This window comes from Pinus tabuliformis, chromosome 5_1, assembly GCF_031772625.1.
Source record: "Pinus tabuliformis cultivar Carrire ecotype Pingquan chromosome 5_1, CPIR1, whole genome shotgun sequence".
Classification (NCBI taxonomy): Eukaryota; Viridiplantae; Streptophyta; class Pinopsida; order Pinales; family Pinaceae; genus Pinus; species Pinus tabuliformis.
In genome coordinates this window covers 23833937-23839840 of record NC_142305.1, presented here as the reverse complement: position 1 = coordinate 23839840, position 5904 = coordinate 23833937, and positions in this window count along the sequence as shown.

The window sequence follows — 5904 nt, the reverse complement described above, 5'->3', positions numbered from 1 at the left end:
CCAGCCCTCAGTATTTTATCCACAGTGGACTTCCAATACAAGTGTCCACCACAGTCACCTGCATGAAATTCTTTGGTGATATTATTAGCTTCATTCTCAATCAAGCAGTTTAACAGTATACCTTCATGTTTTTTCCAAAGCAAATTGCCTTCCATGACACAAAATCTTGAAGCTTTCATTTTTAGGAACCTACACTTAGTTCTGGACAATCCTGGTGGAGCACACAGGTTTTGTAACACATAACATATATCAGAGTACCAAGGGGATTGTTCAAAGGCTACATTGATCTTTGGAGTCGCCAGCTCCAGTTCATTGTCCAGCTGGCTTATGTCTAGGGCTTGGAAATTTTCTTCTGTCATTAGTTTGGCCAAACCTTGCCCTTTTATTAGTTTTGTAGGCTTTATCTCAATATTAAATTCCAAGATGTTGGCAATCCATTTTCCTCTTCTACCTTCCAAGTTTTCTTGAGTGAGAATTTCTTTAACAATGGGACTTGGCACATAAGCTATAACATGGGAATAAAGGATGTAAATCCTAAAGTCTTTAATGGCCTTGACCAAAGCATAAGCTTGTTTCTCCATGATTTGATATTTTAGAGGTGCATCTCTAAGAGCTCTGCTAAAGAAAGCAATGGGTTTCTCATTTCCTTGGTCATCTTTTTGTAATAAAACAGCAGCAATGGTATGCTGGGAGGCAAAAGAGAAGATGATAATTTCTCTGTCAAATTGAGGATTTGTTAAGACTGGAGTTTGGGTAAGGGCCAATTTTATACCTTCAAAGTCTTGATTTGCCTCAACTGTCCATTTCACTTTTGAATCCTTCTTTAGCATGTTATTTAGTAATCTGATCAATTCTGCTAAGTTTGGGATAAACCTTCTCAAGAAGTTGATCTTACCCAAGAAGGCTTGCAATTCTTTGATGTTTCTTGGGTGGGGCATTTGTAAGATAGCTTGTATCCTGTCCGGGTCAATTCTTATGCCATCCTTAGAAATGATATGTCCTAACAACTTACCTTCTTCCAAACCAAATAGAGACTTCTTGGGATTCAAGGAAATTCCATATTTCCTACATGTTAAGAAAATCTGTCTCAAATGCTTCAAATGTTCTTGGTCTGATTTTGAGAAAGGTGTGAGGTCATCTAAATAAATGACAAGAAAGTCATGAATCTCCTTGGCAAAAGCAATATCCATTGCTCTTTGAAATGTTGCCCCTGCATTTTTCAATCCAAAAGGCATTTTTACATATTTGAAAGTTCCCCAAGGGGTTGTGAAGGCAGTTTTGTCTTGATCATCAGGGTGCACTAGGATTTGATTAAAACCTGAGAATCCATCCAGTAATGAGATCCTTGATGCTCCTACCACTCTTTGGAGAATGTGATCCATCTTAGGTAGGGGATAGTTGTCTTTGAGGGATACTTGGTTTAGGTTTCTGAGATCAACACAAAGTCTTATTTCACCAGTTTTCTTTCTTGTGGGAACCAAATTTGAGATCCAATTAGAAAACCTGACTGGTGCTATGATACCAGCTTTAAACATTTTTTGTACCTCTTTCTCAATTGCAGGGAGAAGCATAGGGTTTATTCTTCTCAATTTTTGCTTGAATGGCTTTTGATTTGGCTTGAGAGGGATTGTGTGTTGGATAACAGAGGTGTCATAGGATTTTAAGTCCTCATAACTCCATGCAAAGACATCCTGGAACTCTTTGAAAAGGTCAATGTATTTGGGCTTCTGATCAGGAGGTAGGGATGCAGACAATTTTATTATCTTGGGCTTTTCCATGGTTCCAATGTTGCATTCTTCAATGGCAGAGTTAAGGGGCTGCATTTTGGGTTTTCTAGGGACATCATTTGAATCAAAAATATCCTCTAGCGGAGTTAGGCCTGTTGGAAGAAAATTATCTTTCAATTGTATCACTTCAGCTTCAGCATCAGCCACTTCTTCACAACTGATCTGTTGAATTTCTTGTATGTTGTCTTTGTTGAAAATTGTTGGATGTAGGATTTGGTGAGCTGTCTTAGGTGATATTGGCTTGTTATCCTGTTTACTCTGTATTTGTGATTGACTTTCTCTTTCAAGTATTTGTGTTTGACTTGCTCCCTCAGTGTCAATATTTAGTCCTGCAAATTCTTGTTGCAAGGTCAAGAAATTATTTATTTGTGCATCATCTTCAAATACTTGCCAGTCTTTGAAATTGTTTGGGACAGAAGGTCTGTGTTTTACCTCAGCTGTAAAGCAATGGTGGGGCTCAAAAGGTAGCTTGCAGGTACTCGCAAATGTGGCCAAGCTATGGGCATGCAGATTATGGGTTCTAGGAATTTTGGTAATCTGAAATTCAGTGAAGAACTGTAGTAGTTCAGCAGCAGCAGATCTATAAGATCTCAGTCTTTTATCATTAGTAACAAAATTTCCCTTTACTTGTTGGATGATCAAGTCTGAGTCTCCCATAATTGAAACCTTTGTGGCTTGTAAGGATTTTACTAGCTTAAGGCCTAGCAAGAGAGCTTCATATTCTGCCATATTGTTGGTGCATCTGAAGTTTAACCTATAGGCTCGGCCCTCCGCATGACTATTTTGTTTATTATGTATCCAAACCCCAGCTCCTGCCCCTAATTTGTTAACTGACCCATCAAATTCTAAAAACCACAGGTTCTCTTTTTCTAGGGGAAATTCAATAACTTCTCTGTGATCTGGGATAGTGAGTTGAAGTTCTGGTTTTTCACTTGTTTTGTCTTCTAGGACAGTCTAATCACTTGATTGAATCAACTTGATTTCTAGAGCAGCAACTTGTTCATTAATGTCCTGACCTTGTTCAAATGTTTTGTTTTCAACATCGTTATTTGTAAGACCTGTAGTGTCATTGAAAAGAATATATGAGTCTATATCAGAATGAACGACATATATGGGAAAATTCTGAGGTTTTTCTTCACTGCTGACCATGTATTTCATAAGTGTTTCTCTGTATAGTCTTTTTGGTTGCCCAAAGACAGAGATGGTTGCATATGACATGTCTAGTTGTAGGGAACCTTGGAGTTTAGCCCCCCATGACCTTGATAACAGCATCCCATATTTGGGTGGGATATCAGCAACCACAACATCCATGAGAATTGTTTTATTTGGGTACTGAACAAGGGACACACATAAGTCTTTTATCAAGCCTAGACACTTGACTTGGCTGGAGTCAAATGAGAATAGGTCCTTATATGGTCTTGTAATATCTAGATTCAATCTTTCCATGACTGATTTGGGCATCAAGTTGTGAGAGGCACCTGAATCAAACATTGCTTTGTGTAGTATCTTATCATGAATATGTAAACTGACATAAAAAGGTAAGATACCTGCAACGGCTGTTTTTCCATCAACTTCTGGACCGAAAAGCAATTATGGGGTGTCATCTAGCACATTTACATTATCTTTATTACGAGTTAGCTGAAAGGACTTCTTGATTTGTTGTCTATAAATGTCATGCTTGGCTAGTTCCGAAAGAGGAACAACTACCTTTAATTTTCCAATTTCAGCTTCTAAGTCAAAGGGTCTTTCAGATTGGATCTTGGTGTTGTGGGTGGCAGCCTTTTCCTTGTTCACTAGGTTTTCTTCTTGTTTCTTATCTTGATCTTGAAGCTTGTCCTTGTTACTGACCTCTTGAGAAGTGTTACTTGGATTGGGCTGAAAGGGTGATGTAGCCATAGGCTGTTGTTCAGTTACTTCCTCAACTATTACCTCATCTGTGATTGGGCCAGTTTTGTCATTTGGTTATGTGACAGTGGCTTTCTTAGGCTGCGGAGTGTCCTTTGTCTTGTCAGGTTGTGTCACATTTATAGTTCTGCTTCTTAGCTTGTATTGCTTATGAACTTCATAAACAGTTGTGTCATATCCTTGTTTAAAGTCAAATGACTCACCTGACTTGGTTTGGAATTGCTGAATGTCATCATCTTTATGATCCTCTTGACCTAGAAAAACTTGTTGCTCATCATTCAGGCCCATCAGGTTAATGTGGGTGTCATCTGTTTGTTCATCCGAAGTGGATGCCTCAGTATAGTTTTCCTGGAAAGGAGGTCTTATCTCTGGGTCAGAACCGGTCTTGCCAATGTTTGGGTTTTGATTTCTCCTAAAGTTTGGATTCCTGTTAGGGTTATTTTGTGGTACATCCCATGATGACTTTCTCTCAACTGATTCTACTCTGTCCCCCAATCTCTTCATGCCAGTGAGTATTGCATCCAGTTTTTGATCAAAGGCTGAGGGTTCTTCTTTAAAGATGGTTCTCTTTTCCAGTCTTGCCCTGTTTCTTTTGGCAATCAGGTTAGCCTCTATTGTGACAGCAACCTTTTGGGCTTCTTCAAGGGTTTTAGGTGCCCTTTCTTTTAATTGATATGCCATATCAGGGTCAAAACCATCAGGAAATTTGTACAAGGCCAGATCAGGGGGAGGTCTTAAATTCTGTGGTATTGCAATATATACATTATTAAATCTTGCACAATACTCCAACACGGTCTCTTGAGGACCTCGTCTGATTGTGTCATATTCACCAAGTATGTGCAGGGGATCTTTCTTCTTCTCCCATCTATTAGTAAAAGCTTGATAAAGGTCATCAGGGGTTGTGATGGTATTTGCAGCCAGTGATCTAAACCAAGTTCTTACATCCCCTGTGAGGCTCTGAACAAAGACTCTCATTCTCACACTGTCATCATCAATTTCATAGTTCTCAAAGTGGTCTTGCATCCTTCTAGCATGCTGAATTGCTATGAAAGGGCCAGTGGAGTCAAAATATGAGATCTTGGATTGATAGTCCTGAGGTAGAGCTGGAGCATTGGCAGGTAACTGCAGGGGAGCATATTTGTTAGCCATATTTGCAGGATTTATTGGGTTGACACGGATAACTGTGATAGCATGAATGACTGGTACAACAAGTGTAGTGGGAAAGGTGGAAACTAGAGTGTTGGTCAAGGGAATATGTGCAGTGGATGGAGGTGTAAAAGGAGGGCTTTGAGATGTGGATGGTGAGCTGGGGGAACCAAGGGTAGACCGAAATAGAACCTTGATTGGAGTTGGAATAGGGTTTGGATGAGCTGTCTCAAGACTTGAGTCAGCAAGGGTCTCCTGTTCCCGCTGCCTCCTAATGATCTTGGGGATGGTATTAGGATTTTCAAAAATAGCTGGTGGATTTGGGTCAGGGTTTGACCTAGTGTGTCTAGGTTCCCTTTTAGGAGCCAGCTTCTGAACTTATTTTTTGATATTTTTAGGATGTTTTAGGACTATTTTAAGGGACTGCTCAAGTTTTTAGAACCACCGTCTATAGACAAACAACAATTGAAAAATAAGTTGGTCCCCAGCGGAGTCGCCAATTATGTTAACACCCAGGTTGTTCCCTTTGACTCCCAAGGGAATACGGCCGGGGTAACCACTAACCAATCTTTGGATTGCAGCTTCTAGCCAGGCTGTAATTAGAGAGGGCTCTCTCTTTAAGGTTTAGCTCTGTTTGTGTAGAAATTTCAGGCTACTTATGATGTTCAAGATTTGTTTTTGTATTTGGTTGGATAATGTTTCAGTCAAGATATGTATGTTCTTACTAGAATGTTATAGGTCATTGGGCAATGGAGTCAGTGGTCCTTTAGTTGTTTGGTGTGCTATATTGATACAGTAATGAAGCTGCAGAGCTGGATAACTGTCTGAGAAACAATACTTTGAAATTGTGATTAAGTGTGATGTGTCCAGTTCATGAAAGGCAGTTAAGGATCTTCCAATAAACGGGTATGCTAAAGAAGTGAGAGTGTTATTTAGAAGCAGTGAATAATTTCTAGACAACATTCACATTATAGAATTAATAAAAACATGAGCATTTAAGAATTCATGTCCATAGTTAATTCTGAAGAAAAACATTTACAACAGTAAAAATTGAGCACAAGGTGTA